At 39.8% G+C, this 21,231-nt stretch overlaps 1 long non-coding RNA gene across 1 annotated transcript in view; it reads left to right on the top strand.

The window, feature by feature from the left end:
• Nucleotides 1–1,592: 1,592 nt before the first annotated feature.
• The window catches only part of LOC135327283 (uncharacterized), a 43,644-nt gene continuing 24,005 nt past the window's right edge, over nucleotides 1,593–21,231 (top strand). Inside the window, exon 1 of the long non-coding RNA XR_010387386.1 lies at nucleotides 1,593–2,003. This is a non-coding gene — a long non-coding RNA (uncharacterized LOC135327283). The remainder of the gene's footprint in view (nucleotides 2,004–21,231) is intronic.

The raw sequence follows: 21,231 nt of genomic DNA, 5'->3' as shown, positions 1-21,231 counted from the left end.
TGATCTATGGACCAGGACAGCAAGACAGAGCCTTGATCGTGTGTGGGACAGAACAAGTGGTGCAAGGAGTAGTTTTAGGGACTATTTGACTGAAGGGTTAAAATCTCTCAGGAGTATTCAAAAGTACTTTTGATTTTTTTTGGCTTTTTGAATTTGAACTTTTCTGAACCTTCGCCATGCCAGTACATGCTCCTGAACTGGAAAACTTACTCTGATTAATTAAGATCAAGAGATAGGTTTCTTTCTAAGCCAAAATGTTTGTGTTCCATAATCAACTTTCTAGCTGGATAATATATCATATTAAACTTAGTAGTAGACATGACAAGATATGCAAGATAGTCTTACTGTAGATACTGGCAATGTCTCTGCCATATACATTTATGAAGCCACAAATTATATCCTTTTATGGCAGGACAAAAGTAGGTCAGACTGTGCTAGTGATGTATTAGCTTGGAGAAAAAATTGAGACTTCTTTTAGAAAAAGGGTGTGAAAATTCACTGTGTTTTCCAATGCATGTTGTAAAAAAAAAAAAAGGTAGGAAAAATTAAAGGAACTTCAGCAACATATTTTTACTTGGAGAGAAAAGTGAATTTATTTTGAGAATATTGTCCAATTTTTTGAAATTATTTCTATGATGAAGAAGTATTTTGAATAAAGTTACTTTATTTCTTAATTTATGGTTTTGGCTCTTGCTCTTGTGTGCATCAGCCTCATTATAATGAATGATGTGAGGATGTTCTGCTCTCTTTATAAACTGTGTCCATGCTCTCCCCCTTCCAGCACTAGAATAACTTCGGCTCTATGTCCACTATCAGGCAAGAAGCACACCAGTCCTCAAGTCCTCCAGCCCTCAAAGTGTAACTGCCTGTCTTCCCCTCTATGAAGGCACTCGTTTGGGTTGCTCTTCTCCATCCAGCTGCTGGGTTTTGTGACATTTGCAGGAACTGTCTTCTCTGAGGTGTCCGCTGCTCTGTCAGACCTGGCTGAGATTAGCTACCTGTTCAGAATCTGTTCGGGGTGGAGGGGGAGACGTCTGCCAAATGAACAATCTGGCAGACAGAAAAAGCAGTTGCAGAACCTCATATTTTAAAATAAATAGAGCTAACAGTACAATACTGGTTATGGATGAGCATAAGCACCTTGAGGTGCACTGGCACTCTGTATTAATGTCTAGATCCTGTGATCACTTCTGTCCAGTATAAATCTGCTCTTTGGCTGAAAGAGAGGTCTTGACTCTCCCCCTCCTCCTTTCTGCCAGCCCCAGCGTGCATGTGACTCGTGCAAACAGGATCACAGAGCCGAGCAGACTGAAGACAAACTAGTGGTTTGCTGGGATAGCTGCCCAAAGGTCTCTCTAATTTGCCTGAATTCATTGCAAAAGAGACTTTTGGCCGTTAGCTGCTTTGCTATACGAGACCAAATAGCTCTAAACTGTCAGTAACACAGCTCTGGGAGCAGCTCTGGGCACTGATTGACTATGAAGTTCAGAGACTTCATCCGTGTCAAACTGTTAGACCATTGCTTTAGCAAAATCTCTGAGGCCTGGGATGCATGAAGAGGAAGAAAGGTGTGTGTGTCTTGAGGAGGAAAGCTCCGCTAAGAGGAGGTTTAATACTGCTCCCTCTGCTGATTGTTTTGCTGCAATCTTGCCTTTCAGTTTGTGACACCAGCCTAAGTCACCACACACTTGTGATGTGCCACTGAAGGTCCCAGGCAGTTGTGGCATCCTCCTTTGGCCACTAATGATGGTCACCACAGATCAACGAGGCTTTTTGGTTAACAGGATAATAAATGCACAAAAATTTGCCCTGCAGGACTGCTTTCCATGGCAGCAAATTCCCAAAGGACAATTTTGAAGCAGCTATGCTAGAAGATCCATACTGGTAGAGACCAGAATCAGCGTGTTTGTTTTTTTCCTCTGAGCGTCACTGGATTTTGAGGAAACTGCATTCCAACCTGCTGCACTTTAAAATACACCTCTTTCTCACTAGCACAGCTATTGGTGAGTATGAAGCCTAAGCTGACTTTTTAGAAACAAATGCAATCTCGTAGCTGTGACTGCTTATGCCTTAATGTGCCTTCAAAGACAAGCAGTCTTTTTGTCTCTCTTCAAGAAGGCAAAACTCTCACACACATTATGGCATATATTAATGTTTGTTTTTCTGCTTTTTCTAGACATTTAGTATTTTTCCTTCTTTCTTGCCATCATTTAAAATTATCATAATTGAGAATGGAGTACATGTTTTTCCTTTGTATATGAGAAATATAAACAAAAATAAAGTACAAAGCATCAATCTCACAGGTAATGCAGTAGTGAAAAGCATAGCGATTTAAATGAAGAAACTCATTATGACAGAAATCATGGGCTGGAATCTGTAGTGATGAATAATTTAGTAGAAATCACTGGAGTTATTCCAGATTTTAACTCTTATAATGAAGATCTGGATGTCATCCAGCATCAAGATAGAAACGTGGTTATGTATATTTGCAGTAATGAAAAAATATAGGTTACTTTTTCGTTGTAAAAATACATAGTCTTCCTCTAAAAGCTAGCGATAGCTCTTTGAAAAAGGCTAGTGCTATGCTTTAAGCTTATTATTGGTAAATCAATAGTGATAATTTTTTATGTTTAATAAATACATGAAGACTAATCTATTTAAATTATACAACCTCAAATCTTGTTCAGCCTTGCTGCATATAAACATCATATAAATGAATTAAAAATGTGTGGAAATATCTGATGCGCAAAATTCTATTTCTGTAGTAACACCGTATTTTTCGTATTTAGTATGTTACAAAAATGGATCATTTGTTGAAAATTAAGAAATCCTGGATGGGGTTGTGTATAGGAGACCAAAAGCTTGGCACTTTTACAGTTTCTTCATGCTGTAGGAACTGTAAAATCAGCTTCTTTGGCTAAGGAAGGACTCCATGTGATTTGAGGAAATCACTGCATGATACTTTGCCGGTTTAGAGTTTTAATCACAGAGAAACAGGCATCTTGTGAAAAGATGGACCTGACTCAGTATCTCAAAAATTGTCACCATCATTGCAGCCCTTTTACAGACCCGGTAACTTGTGAAACTTAGAGCAACCTCAAAGCTACTCTAATTGTAGTCTCCTGGGAAACTCAGTGGTTCCTACCTTTGATTTTCTTACCAGTCTTACATGATTGCTGGAGGGATTCAATTTCCTGACATGCGGAGATGTATGCACACATTTTTACTAACTTTAATTCTACCATACAATATTCCTACCTACAGTGCAGTGATGTTAGAGACTGTGTAGTTATCGGAAGCACCACATGGTGTCTGTAGTGCCAAAGAAAAGAAGTCATAGAAAGTTTAACCAGAGACTTTTTGAAGGAGCATTTTATTGCAAACCTGACCACATTTGCACTGTGGGAAGGAGAGGGAGAGCGGAACAATTACAAGGAGTGAAAGTAATAAGTACATTTGTTGCTTGCTAATAAGTACCTTAAAGGAAAGAGTCAGAGATAGAAAACTTAGAATCACAGAAAAGTATGGCTGGGAGGGATCTCAAAAGATCACCTGGTCCTGCGACAGTTTCCATGTCATTCTTGACAAGTATTTGAGAAAAATACATAGCAATGAGACAAGAAGATATGGAAATAAGATTTCACTGCTTCCTCAGGCAATCTCTTCCAGGGCTTCACCAGCCTTACCACTTTTTTTTTTTTTTTTTTTTTTTTTTTCTGAAGTGAGTCTTTCTTGCTCAATGTCCTTTCACTATGGACTCAGAGACTTGATTTTTCCCTTACGCTTCAGCTATGCTCCCCTGAACTCTGTCCAGTTGGTGCACATCTTGCTTGAAGTGCAGTGCCCCAGACTGGACTCAGACCTTTGGCTTAGGCCTTATCATCACTGAGGAGAGTGGAAGGACTGCTTTGTGTGCCGTGCCAGCTATGCTCGAGTTTGTTCATCTCTAGATAGTATTTGAATTTCTATATTTTTGACTCTTACTCAGCTTGTCACTTGTTATTCACTATCTTCTCTTATTCCACATTATTGCCAGACATTTGCTTCTTGCATTTGTCTAGTTAATTTTTCTGGTCCAAATGCAGTACCTCCTTGTCCAGGCAAATAGTAGCACCCTGATTCTTCAGAACACATCTCCAACTTTTGAAGAACATTTTTATACTCTAATCTTCAGCATGACTAGAGTTGTTCTCAAAGAAGTAGTATCTGCAGAACCAGACCACTAATGATGAAAGTGAGGATTTCTGGACACAGCAGAGACCTCTGGAGAACCTCACTCAGTGCAGTCTTTCATTTTGACAGTGAATCTCTCAGAATGCTTTTCCATTCACCCTCCAATATTTTCATCTGGGTGGATTAAATAATGCTGATTGCAATTTGTCTCCTATTTTTTTCTAGACAGGAACAAAGAGTTTGTTGAATCATGACTGGCATTTTTTCGGGTTAACTGAAGTTAAGCTAGTGGGTTTACAATTCCCCAGCTCTTCCTTTTTCACTTTTTCAAGATAAGTCTCTTATAGGCTGCTGAATCTCTCTTTTCTCCTTGAATGACCAAAAATAACTATTAGGAGTGCTGCAAATTGTTAGCCAACCCTAAAATTGCAAAGGTAATATTTTGGTTTTGAGTGTGGGCTAAAATTTGAGTCCTATAAAGACAGTAAGTTTCAGGAGGAATTCTGGTCCCTAACAATTTTGCTGGGATCCAGATTCAGAACTGAAACCCAAATCTCAAATATTCAAGGCTTAGTATATCCACATGTCATGTTTTGTTTTGGTTTGCTATAAAAAAGGCTGGGGCTATTTATGAAATATGTATCTGCACCGCAGGTGAGACTTTGACTCAGTCTTTGTTCCAAGTCACGGTCTGGAATCCAAACTCCCCTGAATAGGCCTGGCCTGTGTTGGTACTTTAACCAGAGGTTTACAGGGCTCCAGCATTTAAAAACAATCTTTAATTATCTTAGTATATTTCATCTCCAGGAAGAAATTTATTCCTTGTTTCCAGGTATGCTTGTATTTAATGATCAAAGTATTTGCATGGACAGTTTGCATTTTATTTCAGACCTGTACGAGTCTATCTGAGACTCAAGATCATTTAAAAAGTAAATAAGGGATAAAAGTGAAGTGCAACTTGATCCTGTCATTCTTAATTCCCGTAAATAACACCTGCATCTTTTCTGATCTCTGATAAGCGATGCAGAGCAAGGTCAGCACATTTAGAGCAGGATTTTTGGCCTTTCCCTGAATAATAGTAAAATGATTACTTTTATTAGTAAACTAGTGAATGAATGATTTTCTTGTGGATGTTCTTAAGATATATATTTCCTTTTGCTTAATATTGTTCTGTCTTTTGGGGTTCCTCTCAGATATCTGGGCTGTAAAGATTCAAGATTTTTTATCAAAAGCTTGGTAAACATGGATTATTTATTCAGCCACCCACATCACAGCTAAATGCTTGATTCTGGATTGGCATTAAGATATTAATGAGGAGAATTATAATAAGAAAAGAAATCACTGAAGATAATGCTCAACTAAAAGACTAACACAAAAGTCAAGCTACTAAATTTTCCTGTTATATTCCGTTTGTCTTTAAAGGAACAATTTTATGCTTTAAAGTATTTTTAAGAGTTAGGAGAAAGGTGCCATGGTCCCAGCACCACATCGGATGCAGTAAGTGACAACGCATCAGCGTTCTGCAGCAGCTGGTGGGGACAAACACTGCGTGTAGTAACTAACTTCCAAACTACTCAGGTTTTGAACAATCAATGCAATCACATGGACACGTATGGAAACCTTGTTGCCCATCTTTGGAACACATCTACATGTCTACATATCCCATTGCTTTCAATTAGCCTGGAAATGTGTACTTACGTAGAGTTTATTAGAGTTTATTACAGTTTTACACATAGGCAGTAGTCACAAACCCCACATCACAGAATAGCTGTATCTGAGCTAAACAGACCTAAAGACATCCCTTCCTGTCCCCTCCCCCAAATTATCAGGCAACTCCCACCAGTCTGAACTTGAGAAATCCAGGATAATCACTGATCGGGGTCTGCTCTCCTGAAGTGTTGCTGATGCTGGAGAATTGCATCCTTTTTGGCTGCAGTGCCCCTGGACCCGGCCCTTGCAGTTCAGAAACCGCACTGCTCGGGACCTGCCTCCCGGAGGTGCAGCAGCAGCCCTCCCTGCGGGCGTCCTTACTCAGCTGAGTTGTCCTCATGGTCACCACCATAAGCGTATCCTCAACAGATGAGAGGTGAAACCAAGCAGTACAGTGTCTGTTCTCTTTCCTATAGAGAACTGCCACAGTGGAAATAACTGTCCTCGATTCAGCGGTGACCTCTGGGCAGGAAAAAAGACATTAGAATTGTTCAGTGGTAAAGATTTGTCTTTCTCCTCCCATGATGAACTCCTGATTCCAACAGCATGAAGATATTTAAGTAGTCAATGAAGATATTTAAGTAGTCAACCTAATTTAGTCACCTAACTTGGAAATTTTTAGCCTGTCCTCTCCTTCCTGAAGCATGACATACAAACTGTAAATCTATTTATATACGTATATAAATGATAGCAATATATAAAAACATTTTTCACCATGCTCACAAACAATAAATGCTGCTGGCATACATCTCCAGATTTTTCAGTACATTATCAGTACTCCATTTTTATTTATGCCAAAAGGGCCTCAGACATTAACTTTTTACAGCTGAATTACCCTGCTGTAAAACATGCAGTCTAGTATATGATCCACACTACATTAAGAATAATATCTTTCCATAACCTTATATGCGTCTACATTGTTGAATTAAATGAAAGTATTTTATAAAACAGCACACTTGCAAAATGTAATAGTAGGAGATTTTTGCTCTTCGTTTTTTATTAATATCATTTTCATATTTCTGCTTAGATGCTATTGCTTTATTTTCCAAAGGCAAATGTATACTGTTGGAGCTTTGGTGGGGACCATCTTCACATGGCTGGAATGGAAAGAGAGCACACTCTACTGGCAGCAGTCTTGCTAGAGTTTTAAAATAATGCTTTTCAGAGCAAAATGCTTTAAAAACTATTAATTACAGGGTTTGTTCAAAATGTGCTTGCTGGCATTACTATAATGATTCAAAATTTGCCTGTAGGTAAACATTTCTATTTTAACTCTAACATACCTTACAGATTCTAAGCACTTCAGAATTTGGGACATTAAAAATGCATGGCTAAAGTGCATAGTTTGCTTATAAACAACAGATCTTAGGTTTTTGTGGGAGTCCTGCGGAGTCCGTGGAAGGACTCCTGTTAGTGTTAAAGTGCTCAAACCAGGTTCACTGAAGAAATTTAACATCACAGTGACTGGAGTGTAACTTTGTCCTAGCCCAAATGTTAGTTTTCATCTTTGTATGTAGTTTTATCAGACTTTTAACATTTAACTGCCTTCTTGAGGTTTAGAAGATAATTTTTTTCAGAACTTTAAATTGCCCAATACAGAAGGTGTTCTGTCTCAGTCTGCCTTTAAATAAGACCACCAAAGACTTAAAAATGCCTTAGAATAAAGGCTGGCTAAATTAAGAACCAGCCAAGAGAATTAGTCCAGTAAAGCTCTGTGAGCCAAACAAGCTAAAAATGGCTGTATTAGGAAGAATTCAAGGTAATCCAGTCATCAGGTTGGGTTCATTCAGTCCTGACCTGACTCATAACTGATCCAATTTGTTTTAGCCATATAGGCTCCATATATTCAGAATGTTTTCCAGTTCCTAGTAAGTCTAAACTATTTTCCCACAGATTGCTCTCTCAACCATGCACTGGGATTGTGGTTCACCATTTTTCTGCCTGGCCTTGCATCTGGTTCTGGGTGCATTTTGGGGATGCTGTCACAGAAGCATTGACCCCAACATCTACCTAACAGCTTATGTTTTGCCTCCATGACCTCACGATCCTCCCTTTTTCACCATTTCAGTCCACAGGGCCCCTAACAACTAGCTTTATCCCCTAGGAAACCACCTAGACATCTCAAGCGGTCCATAAGACACCAGTTCATAAGACATCCTTTTTGCCCAGAAGCATTTGAGGCTAATAAGCTGAGGGTGGAAATACTCCACGGTGTGTCTTTCTCTGTCCTGAGTTCCTCCAGTTCAGCCGTTCTGGCCATGAGACAGTGATTTGTCACTCAGGCTCAAGAGCTGCCTTCTCTGTGTGTGCCTGTGAGTCATCTGCCTACAAGAACATTAACTGCACATCTGAGATCTGGTGCAGTGAACTGCAGGATCCCACCATCCCAGTGGATTTCAACCTCCATTCTGTCATACTCGTAGGCTTTTTTTATCTCCAGGAGGTATCAACTGGAAAACCATTTCAGACTTGGGATGATCTTAAATTAGCCCAGCTACTGTGCCATACCTCTTTAAACTCTCATAACTCCCAAATTATTACTTTGCTTGAAACTTTTTGTGTTTTCAGAGTAAACTACCTAGCCCAGTTTGCAGATAGTGTATGCTGCAATGAATGTCAGACTTAATAAGAACAAATCACAGATATAGTCATTAATTGCTGTATGTAGTATTAAATGGCAAAATATAACTCTGCTAACAATTAAATATTCAAAACAAAGCTTCAAGGTTTGAATTATAATTGAGATTTTGCTCTTGAATTTTCCATCTTACCTAATTTTTGCTTTTTTTTTTTTTTTTTTTTTTTTTGGTATTCACAGTGCAGCAACACAAGGACCTTGTCAGACTCTAGGTTGTGTTGCTGCATTTAAATTCTTCTGAAATGTCTTTTTGCTCTAGCCTTTCTTTAGTCTCGCTGTGAGTGACTAAAGTCAAGTTAATGACTTGACCTTGCCCTAAAAGCGTAACAGAATAAATTCTACTCATAATTCAAAAGTTAATTTTTTTCAAGACATCTTTAAGTTTGGACCATGTCTGAAGAAATTTCATAGTAGACGTGCAGCTAAAGGAACCCTTGGTGTCACATAGCAGCAAAACTAACCCATTTGTTGTGTTTAATGATACTTAGTTGCTCTTAGAAATATTTGGTTTTTTTTTCCTGAATATGATTTATCTCATAAACATATCACTAACACATGTGTTTTTCATTGGATAATTGCCACTCGTATTGCTGTAAACTTTCTCTACTGTTAGCACAGAAATCGTTCCTTTCTTGACATGAGTCCTAGACAGGTTCTGTGAGAAGTGAAGAGGTGTCACTGGCTTGATTTTGTGAGGTGCTGAGCACTTGATTTCAATGAGAACTGCAAGTCTCTACCCTTCTGGAAAGCGGAAAAAAAAAAAAAAAAACAGATTACTTTTATCTGCCATTAGCTGAAATGTGTAAGACATTTTAATATGAAAGAAACAAATTATTCAGGTTGCGAGAAGCTAGACAAGTTAATTGCAACCTTCAGCTTGTAGCATCCATGTAGGTCCTAATTAAGCAAACAACCTTCTTTTTGGAGGTTATGTTGTGAGGGCTGCACTCACGTAAGATTTTCATTTGACTGCTTAAATAATTTGAAGACTTTCATATCAGTGGTTGGAGCTCATCTGATTTTGTACTGCAGATCTCCCCACTAACTGTGAGGGCCACTAAAGTATCTGATGAGACAACAGTTTTCACACTGATATTCAAATACGAATATTTTAAAAGGCCTTATGCACACTTAATGAGAACCACAGCAGAAGCAGGGACATGCTATCTTTCCAGGGGACAGCAATCCTATCTGAACAGACCCCCACGCAATGAATGTGCCTTGCCTGTGCTCTCAACTAACCCTGGAAGGTGGCCTTGGAACATATCAGCTTTTTCTGCCCACTTTCAGTTATCACTTGCCTCTTCTGGCATATTTAAGTAAAACTGATATGCTAAGATTTTTCATTCTGGAAGCTGCTGCTACTTATTTTTTGTTAGAAATGTAATGGAGGTTGGAAGAAGTGTAACCATATTCAGTTAGCATGATGTTTGGTGAAGTCACTTGTACATGCCATATTAGAAATTCCAGACTATACTGATTTTAGGTTTCTCATAGACTTAGATAACCCCAAAATCAGGAGTCCTACTTTGCTTGTACTTGCAGCAAAGTGTATATGTACCAGTGTCTGGGAGTTTTGTTGTCCAATGTGATTCATCTGTTCTGCCTGCAGGACAAGACTAACCCAAGCTACTGTAATTATGTCTGTTACTGAGAAAACATGGGGCTTGTGAAACTGAGGGATACAATGAAGTCATCAATTTTACCTTCACATAAGCAATGATCAAATAACGGTGATATATAATAAAATGTTTTACACGTGAAAGAACTAACTAATCACTATAATCATGGTGATTTAAGGCAATGACTGATGTAGCGAAATTTCCTTAACTACGGCTAAAGAACAGAGGAATATTTCACTGCCTTTTCCTCCCTCTTCAGTTTTGGTGCTCAGACAAGGCTATGTTCTGCTTTGAACTATCAGCTGGGGTCTCCTACAACCTTTCTGCCCAACTCTGCTGTGTTGCTACACTGACCATTTTGTGTTTTGTTCTTCTGCACAATCAAGTTTTGCTGTGAAGGAAGCATTTAGCAGTCTCACACTCACCTCATTCCCATCCCTTCCAACTAGCATCAGAGCAGGATTTTCAAGAGCTTTGAGCTCAAACGTGTCACTGAGCTCTGATCTCAGGTAGGAGTGCCCTGACAAAGTGCTCACAGAGGTCAGGTCCAGAAGCATTTGTGATCCAGATCACAAAGCTATACCATTCATGTGCCAGATGACTTGAGTGCATGGAGCTAATGGGAAGGAAAAGGAGACTTCCAGCTCTCTGAGCCATGCTCTCTTTAGCTATCCTATCTGCTAAATTTGCCCCAGGGAGTTTTATTTTAGATTGGTAAAGCCAGAATTCAAAATGTGCCTGTAGGTAAGGGCTAAACTTAATTTTTTTCAAGAAAGTAACCCTCAATGGTCTTCACTGTTGTTGCTGACATCCACATTACACTAACGACCTTTTATTAAAGCTAAAATGTGAATGATCTAAGTTAATGGAACAATCTCTTCGAAGCCAAAGAATCACCACAAACATCCACCATCTTCTGCTTTGTGTTTTTGACTTTTTCTCTAACAGAGAAAGATGAAGTTATTCATTTATAACAAGCAACTTATCAAAATGTAACATTACAGATGTGATTTGCCATCCAAGAGAAAATGGAAGAGAAAGGAAACCAAGGACAGAGGAACATAGAGCTGCAATAGACTGTTTAGACCATCAAACTGAGCTCCCTGAAACAGCCTACATTGTTTAAAGTGTTCCTTGAAGGTGCTGATTTTCTGTGGAGTTAAGAGGGTCTCATAAGACCCACTGCAGAGTATCTGTACAGGTGCACTACTATGTGGGCTGAACAGTAGGAAGATGACCAGCACGTTGAGTGAAGTGATTATCCCCCTCTACTTAGTGCAATAAGGCCACATCTGTGTCCAGTTTTGGGTGCTCAGTTGAAGAAGGATGTGGTGAAATAGCAGATGGCTATGGAGGTGATCAAGGGCTGAAAGCACCTGACCTGCAAGGAGAGGCGAAGGGAGCAGGGCTGCTTCAGTCTGATGAAGAGGGGTCGGATGTGAGCCAACAGCTACTCACAACTACTGGCAGCGTAGTTACAGAGATACTGGAGCCGAAATCCAGTCAACAGTGCAGGACACCATAGCAAGGGACAACAGTCACATACTGAGCTTGGGAGGTTCAGGTCACCCATTAAGAAATTGTTTTCTCTAGGGGGCTAGTGCAGTGCAGAAACAGGTTGCTTGGGGAGGTTGTGGCTTCTTCCCTCTTGGAGATTTTGAGAGCCAGCTAGATGAAGCTACATCTGATTGTATCCTGTGCTGTCAACAGTCCTGCTTCAAGAGGGAGTTTGGACTAGATAAAGTCCTTTCCAATCAATATTTCTATGAGTCTGTATGGACTTTCCCATTTGTGCTGCCTTGCCTTCGCTGAACCTGGCTGGAGTGGTTAGTGAATGCAAAACATTTGAAATACATGCATGATTTCACAGGCTGGTCTTTACTAGCTGCTTTTCACATCCACAAAAGCTCAAGTTTTAATCCCAAAATAGATTTTCCAACAAAATTCTATTTCTGCTTTGTTCTAAATTCAATGCAGAACAAAGAGCACTTCTGAAAAAGTGATATGGAATGGAACCAACATCCTTGGTTAATGCTCATCCTCTTGCCTTAGTAGTAGCTCTGAAATATTGGATCTCAGTATTTGCTTGCTGTGTTAGTGCTTGTGCACTTCTGAATTTATTCATCTTTTTCTTTGTATTGCCTTACTTAGTCTGCAAGATTTTCACAGTAAAAACTGCATGTTTGCAAAGCATGAAGTGAAGTTTTGTTGCTATAGAGATGTTTGCTATAATGGTAATACCTTATTATGCATTAAGATAATAGAACACTATACACCCTGAGAGAAAGAAAAGTACAAGAATATTTAAACATGGATATAAAACACACAAAATACCCAGAAGCATCTCTTTCAGAGCTTTAGACATGTATTATGAAACAGCGAACACGAAAGAAACATATTCTTGTAGATGATATTTCAGAATTTATGTATGATGCACATTGATGTTATGGTGATGGTGATGTGAAAGAAAAAAATTGAGAGAGAAAAACAAAGAAAAGAATTCAGCAAATTCATCAATAACCACTAGCCTTGGTGACCTCAAAATTTTAAAGAGTCTCTGTGGATTTGTGAGCATCTAAGGATACATACTGAGAAACTTGGATTTTTCAAAATGCACAGGTAAGGACATCCAAAGAAATAGCACACTGCTATCCTAAATCAAAAATCTGGAATAGATGTAGAAAAGGGCTCGATGGGAACAGAAACCAGTCTCTCTTAATCTAAATCTGCTCCAAGATGAATTCCTCTATGTTCTCATTTATTTCTTTAAAACCGATTCAGCTCCAGTAGTCTTCAAGTCTGGTGACCTGTTTGTTTAATAGAGACTTATTCTAGAAAGGATGGCATGGTGGCACTGTTGGGAAGCCTTACCTAAATCATTGCACCAGTAAGTTGTACCACTCCACCTCACTGAATTTATCAGACTCACCCAGATTTTACTGGACTCAAATGTTCACAAGCTGTTTGGGGATAAATTTGCCTTTCTCTCTTTCTCTAGGGGGGTCTGTGTTTATGTGTATGTGTGCAGGCACGTGTGTGGGCTGGAACCTGCACGTATTTATGGAGCAGACAAGCCTGTTTGACTCACTCCTCCTCCTCTTCTCTGCTAGAGTGCTAGCATGCAGAATAAACTGTGTTTTACCAGCTCAGTATTATGGCCTTTGGGCCATCCCTGTGTGTGTGAAGTTAGAGGAAGATTGCCCTGTTTTTGAAAGTTAGCTGTTTCACAGTGCAAGACATCTATCTAAACACTCTCAAAATTAGATTCACAGGAGCTGTTACTTTCTCAAGGAATACGATACCTCTCAATGTTTTAGGGAATATGTACAAAAAGGTGAAAGACAGATATTTTTCATTACAATTATGAATTTGTGTGGATGGGCTGAAACACAAAACTATTGATTTTCTCAGTGACCTCAATCTCAGAGGACAAAGATCTTCATGACTGTCACCCCCTTGTGAGTCTAGAGAATCCAGCTGGATGCCAGCATGCCTGTTTCCCGGTCAGCTGAGTTGACCCAGACTGGAAAACACTGGAGTATCACCACTGGGAAATTACACTGCACCTGTGAAGTTAGTAGTCAATGAGCTCTAGTCTCCAGAGTTTGGCTGTCTCAGTCTGTTAGACCTTCCCTGTTAGCAGTGTTGTATTGCCTTCCCTATTCACTGGTCCTGTTCTGTTTGTTAGGTCTGTAAAGGCTATAATTTCTTGCTAATAGTCAAGGAGCCAGCCTGGTGTCAGACTGTAAACTCTTCAAGGCAAGGGCTTGGTCATAAGATGGAGCGGTGATTCAGGCTGGGGCCTTGCCTTTTCTTGAAGTGCAAATAGTGAAAGTATAAAACGTACAATGCAGCCCAAATGGAGAAACTAAGCATAGTGCAGACTCATTTCATTTTCTAAATGTTCTTGCTCTCTATGCAAGAAACTGGATGTGAATCCCATCTTTCTTCTCAAATTTTGGGAGGTCTCCATTTTTTGCACAGCCGGTGTTACTGCATAGCAACTATCCCTTGTGTCTGGCACTGCCATGTAAAAACTACGGAGCATTGTTTAAAATAATGATCAGCTTAGGTCCTTTTCCATGCAAATGCACATGAAGCAAATAGCTGAATTGTAAATTGGCTTCAGTTCAAAAATTTCCTAGCAACAAAACAGGTAATACAGCAAGCAGCAAGTCAGGCTGTATACTGTCAGCACCTGAAATGATGAGTTATACACAAAAAAGTGCTTTTTATATAACAGATACTTGTTCTAAGACTGAATAGTGCCTTCAGAATTACTTTGTGAAAGTGAAGCCAAAAATACAAAAAGCTACAGCCCTCAGCACTGTTACTGCATTGTTATCGTCTCTAGTCAATAGTCTGCAATTTTCAGCTAGGAGAGCAGGGGAAATTCAGACCAGGAAGGGTAACAGCTGCTTGGTCCTTTGTTAATGTGTTCATTATGAAGAGAGATAGCCATACTGTTAATAGGCCTTTAAGGACAAATGGGTTTTATGGCTGTCTCTTTAAAGTTGTCTTGAATGCCATGCCAGAAAATTACCATTGTCATGACCACAACTAATGCTCTGTTCCTCTGACTCAAATATTAAAAAGATTAACTTTGTTTTGGGCCTTTGGAGATTTTTTTTTTAATTTAGGGTAGTCTCGGGGAAGGAATATCTGTTGGCTTTTGTTTGTACAGTGCCAGGCACAGCGAGAGTCCTGTGGGCTAGTTTAGTACAAGCTTTAGTGACCTGATTTACTGAGCTAACTTAGGATTGGTGTCTTAGTAGTGCAAGCTTTAGGATTCCCTTATCCACCTCCTCCCTCCTTCAGGTGTTTCCGTGTGCTGAAGGTTTCCTTCCCCTCAGCTGTAAATAGCCAGCCAGTAGTACACCTGCCCGGCTCTGTGAAATCCTGCCTTCATTTTAAAGAGGGTCACGTGAAAGTCTGGTTCAGGAGGGTGGCCACATAGTTTGGTTTGGGAAGGTGGCCATCCAGGCAGTCAGATACAGCTCAGGAGCCAGAAACGATATGACTGAGGAGGCAATGAGGGTTCAGGAGGTGGCTTCAGATAAAGCAGAAAGGGTCTCAGACTGGATGTGCTGCTGACTGAACTGTAATGTGAAATCAGAGCAGGAGCCAAACCACCTCTGTGAGCACTGAAAGGAGCATGATGGGGTCCCGCAGACGGCTACGAGGCATTTAGTCCTTCCCAATCATACCCTGTGGGAGCTGGTGGTCATGTCTGCAAGGCCTTGTCCTGCAGCTCCCAAGCTCCTTCCTGAGTCCTTGTGCCCGCACCAGGGCAGCTTGCTGAATGTTCAGCCCAGCCACACAGCAGCCTGTTTTCTTAGTGTTTAGTTTTTAGTTAACCTCACTGACTTTGCTGACAGTGCTATAGGAAAACAAGTCCTGCCTCTGCTGCGAAGCAGGAAAAGAAGTCTTGTCAGCTTTTCTGACCACTTCATGTAATTACTTCAGAGGGCTTTGTGATTAACTTTCAATATTATGCAGTTTCCTACTTTTCCTTGTTTCATTTGTGAGATTAATTTTATATTGCATTTCTTGATGTATTATTCAGATCCTACACAATGTTTTAATTTAATAGTCTCTCTCAACAGTACTCACCCTCTTGGGACTGGCATTTTTAGTTTCACAGTGACTCCACTATAAATATGCTCATTTTTTACAGTAACACTGAAGCCATATTTTGTTACTGTCACATTTTTCTGTATTTTGACAAAATAGCTGCACTTCTTTGTGGACTCATCTTTCTTGAGGTTTTTTGTCTTTAATGCTCTCTCTTGAAATTGTTAGGATTAGTTTAAACAGCTAGAGGAGGAGACAACATTGCAAAATATTCTCACCGTAAGAGAAAAAAAATAGGAGTTTCAGAGAATCAAAAAAGCTTCTGTAAGCAATGTTGCAAGTGTGGGTTTTTTTCCCATAGTTTTGTCTTTCAACACTGACTTATATGTGCAAACATAATTGCTAGAAGGTCTTGGTTCTAGTGCATTTCTCACGGCCTGCCGTGACTGTGACTTTGGGCATTACCTTGACAAGGAGGGTGATGATGATGATTAATCACACAAATAAGTTGTGTTGTTCACTATTTTTTATCTGACAAATGGGTATGACACCTTATCAAAACCCTAAATGTGTGGTTTCACTGGGGCTGGCAATCTCTGTTTCTGCAGTCTGTGTACATAAGCCAGCGGGAAGGAGTCGAACACATCTTTGTACTGCCAGTTCACTGAGGAAGAAGAACAGTCTCCAAGGGATAAAAGACTTGACGCTGCAGCCCACATGTGTGCTTCTAGTGCCATATGTTATGCTCTAGGCTATTCTCTTTGGCCTCCAGCTGCTGTTTCAGAAATGACGAAGTCTCCCAGAGGTCCTAGGTCAAACTGTCAGCCGCAGGTGGATGTCTCAGGTCCCACATGATGGGGGAGACTAGATGGCACTAGAGGTCTATCTTTGGGCAAATGACTCAAACCAGACGTGTCTTGGAGCAGGCTCAAGCTCTATATTAAACAGCTATTGCACTGGAGCCCTTGCCACTGCAACTACAGACCCATCACATCTCATGCTCAGAAAGACTCCTTTGTTCCTCCTCCTCCATATCTGCATATTCTGCCCCCAAGATCCTTTCCCTCATCAGGCTTGTATCTTTTACTCTGAGAAGCCCATGCCAGACACAGCTAATCATCTGTACTCGATGCTGGGGTCCCAGGGCAGACAACAGCCTACATACCACAGCTCCCCTAGGAAACCTGTCTCCCAGTGAGATGCCTCATCAAAAGGGGTCTCCTGGTTTTCCAGCTACAGCCTAGTCCTTCACATCTTTCCCCTTTGTGTGACCAGAAGGGTTTCTCTCACACCAGCAGTTGAAGGTTGCAATGAATTTAGATGTAGATAAATATATTCACTAATCTGCAATTTCAGACAGTGAATTTGCAGGTGGAATAAGCTTTGGGCTCAGGATTTTTGTGAAAATTGTGTTATAAAGCATTAGAAACTTAGCTCCAAACATCAGCAAAAATATGAGGGTTCCTAGCTGCAACAGAAGGAGTCCTGGCCAAACAAGGCATATAAGCACTATCAGAAATGTAGCAGCTTCCTAAAAAGGGCAGAATGAATCATCAAAGAAAAATCCTTTAACAGCTTTCAATGCTACTGAGTGCTGAAATGGCAATTCCTTACTGACAGAAGTACTGATTTAGAAATATAAGCACATTGTAAAACAATGTATTTTGACTAGGGAATCAGAGTCAACTGGATTCTAATGGCATTTTGTCCTTTATTCTTCCAATCAACTAGCATTCACACATGTGCCCTCAGGAGACAGCAGGCAATTTCAGACTCCCAAGTTTCTTCAGATTTTGAACACAATTTTTTATTGCAGGGAAAGAGGGGTCATATTTTCAGCGGTTCATATTGAAAATGTTAAACTGAGTACACAAGCAGCTGCTAATAGTACAATTATTAGCTTTAGGAATGCTCAGGTACCCCACATTGAAGACGTGCCTTGTGAATGGGTCTGATTCTCTAGCAAATTAATATCTTTTGAATCAGTCCACCCTGAAATATTAATATGTCAACAAAATGCCTACCTTGATATTTGGGAGAATCAATCCTGCATGTTTAACAAGAATAGTGAGCGTCTGGCTACTAGGAGACAGAGTGAGACTCTGGAAGGGGAAGGGGAAATAAGTTAGTGGGTACAGGGGATTTTGGGGAAAGGTGAGAAGGGTTCGTCAGTCGGTGATTTTTAGGTGTTTTCTGAGGTTCAGACTGAATTCTGGGTGCTTCCCCTGACAGTCCTCTGAGTCTACTGCTCAGTGCTGCAACTACTACCATCAATCATCTAGTTACTACTCTCCCTTCCTTCCTGGTCTGAATCCTTCCAGAACAGCATCTGGGCTTCAGGTCTCTGCAGTTCAGCTCCATGATGTCCACCAGCAAAAAGCACAAACTACAACTCCTTCTTGCAGCTCAGGGAGGAAACTAGCTTTTTAACTGTGCAAATGGGAATGCCAGAGAGGCAAGCGGGCCTCGAGACACACAGCACATGAAAGCACAATGCAGGTTCACATCTCCCCATTACTGTGGGCTCTGAATTCCTTCTAGCACATCCAGAAAGGATGAACAGATGATATCCTTACCAGCTCCCAGAGTAAAAAGGGTATCCAGAGAAATAAAGCACCCTAATAAAATAATTGTGGCATAATCCAGTTTTAGCCCTACTTCCTGTAGCCTGTTGTGTATGGGGCTCCTAAAGCAACAAGAGTTTCCCCCTGGGTTTCAAAGGCAGTTCACACACACACAAGTGTTACTTAGAAAAGAAGCCACAGCTGTATTTTCCAGTGGTTCTCTAGCTGAAGTTTGAAAGAATCAAAGAGTCTGGAAGACCATAGGTCATTGTGGTCCTCACTGAGGTTGGCTGAAGTGGCGTGGTGGTTGGGCTTCAAGTCAAGTGGACAGAAATTCAGGAATGTTCAGTAATCCAAGCACAGGGTGGCAATGGCGGGACACAGCAGTAGCACTAAGAAGAGCACCAGACTTTGCACAGTGATGAAATATCGGTGAATGATATCATTAAAAACACCACAGAAGACTGGAATTATAAGGACACACAGTGCCTGACAAGAAAGGGGGGGGTCAGCATTCGGCAAGTACCTGAGATGTCAAAATTATTGTCCATCTTCAGCTGACACAAAACAGTCAAAATCTCAAAGATATTCTTTAAACAGCCATGAAGAACAGTTGAATATAATTAAGCAAAATGATTTGTTTGAACATATCTGAGCTTTTTGTTTCAATTTCAATGGGTTTAAAAGGCAACCTTTTAGTATAATTCAGCTATGCTGCATAAATGACAAGTCATTCTCAAGAGGAGAATGAAAATTTCCTTTTAAAAAAGGCCAAAAACTTGTGTTCTGACATTTTCACCATTTTTTCAGGTTGCAGGATTCTCACTTTAGGTTTAGATTTCAGTAGGCTAACATTTTGCTATGAAAACAATCTTAGCTGAGAAATTGCTAGTCACATCCAGAGACAGACAACCACCATATTAAAACATGACACATTGTCATTTTATGAAAGAAATTAAAAGCTGGGGCAAACAGACAATACCAAATTATAATGAAGGAATATTAGTATTAGAAGGCAATGTAGGATCCTTTTTGGCATACTGATGAAGAGTAGCATATGCTAATCACATACGAGATTCATAGAGAGGGAGCATGGACTTGCGTTCAAGGCTGCATGACCTCTGGGATGCAAGATTCACTTATTTTAGAAGAGGCTTCTTGCCTAATTAAATTCAAGATGCAGTGTAAAAGATTAGCAGGTGAAGAGGATGGAACTGGAAGAAAAGACTGATTCAAGTTAAATGTCACAGCTTTGTACCAACCCTGACTCTAATGGGATCAGATTTAAGATTTTGACAATTGACATCAAGTGTGCAAAGGTGTCAATGAAATGAACATCTGGATATTGGACATTCTATGACAAAGTTATCTTTAGGGACACTGTGCAGGAGTGAATCTCATCTATTTGGTAACACATTTTGTAAGTTCACTTTAATATGTGCATGCTATATTTCAATTTATTGAAAGCTACATAATTGTAATAAGAAAGGCATGTCTACAATAAGATTTAAACAAATTCTAAATCAATGCATAGCCTAAATTAAAGGCTTAAAACTTCTGCTACTGGAAACGGAAGACTTTCATCTATAAAATAAAATCAATTATAAAAATTGAAGTTTTTCCCTCCTTCTCTGCCAATTGCCTTCAACTTTGTTCTAGAAGGACCAATTTGGCACTCTCTGTGGCATTTCAGTACCTGGCAACTGTGATATCAAACTAAAAAAATAACACTTCTGTGTATTAAGATTAATTTTGGGTACAGCTATTTGGAAAAGAAAGTGTGTTTGCTTCACGACCTCTTTTTTGTTTTGTTTGCATTGTGGCCTTGTGTGAATAGCAACAGTCTATTCCCTTTATTTTTCTTTTTGTTATCATCCCACTCCTCACTGAACAAGAAGAAAGTGAGGGAGAAGGGTAAAAGTGGATCTTACCTCCCACAATTTCAGAAAGTTTCATGTTTGCCTTAATTTTTTACTTGTTTTATCGTTAAAAATACTGAGTACAAAATAAATATCTGTCCAAGGGTGCTTGTCAATTTGACCTGAATAGTCCCTAGCGTGGCAGAAGGTTGCTTCTTTAGTAACATCACTTTCTTACCTGGTAATACTTGCCCACAGCTTTTCCAATGTATTGCTTACTAACATATTTTCTTAATTTACCTCCTTCATTCATAGACTGTGTTCTTTAATCTGTTTTGGTCTAACAAAAGGATAACATAATTCACATTTTGTAAGCTGTGTATTTAAGGTGAAGGATATTTTGATTAAATATCTCCTTGACCATCTGTTTTCTAGTTCAAGGAACAGCTGTCTCTGAATATGCATGTAAATATCATTATCATTTACAGGAGCTACCATGGACATCAAGGAAAAATGAATTCTTTCTTGCCCTCTTCTCCTCTGAGTGCTAGTGCCATGTATTCTGTTGTGTTGAAGAGGCAGCAGGTTATAACACTGAAAGGAAGGTTTTTCCTAACAGAGCTGAGTAATCTATCTTTCAACCAATGCTTTGCCATTTCCAATTTTAGTATTCCATCATCTAGTTGAGTCACTTTGTGACATTTGCAATACAGACATCTTTGCAGAATTTGCAAAGCCTTTCCTAGTCAGCACCATTAGTTCTACCTTTTATTTTTACTTCTAGCTTCAATTGCCTTCATTGTGTCCTTGTCATTCCTGTTGCTCTCTGCCAAACTCCAGATGAATTAAACAGTAGAGTTAAATACAAATATTGCTTTACATGGCAGTCACCCCCACCCCTGCACAGTAAAGCAGTCACCTGCTTTATCCCTCCATTCTTCTCTGCCTGGATTTTTAGATAATTGAAGAAGTCTGAGTGTTAGGCAGCTGTGTCCAAGTAAAGGGAGACCTGTAAATGGAAACAGTTAATTTTCCACTTTAAAACAAATGTGTCTGTACTATTTTAAGGAACTGATTAGGACAATAATTCC

Source organism: Dromaius novaehollandiae, chromosome 2 (assembly GCF_036370855.1).
Source record: "Dromaius novaehollandiae isolate bDroNov1 chromosome 2, bDroNov1.hap1, whole genome shotgun sequence".
Classification (NCBI taxonomy): domain Eukaryota; kingdom Metazoa; phylum Chordata; class Aves; order Casuariiformes; family Dromaiidae; genus Dromaius; species Dromaius novaehollandiae.
This window is presented reverse-complemented; position numbering and strand designations above follow the sequence as displayed.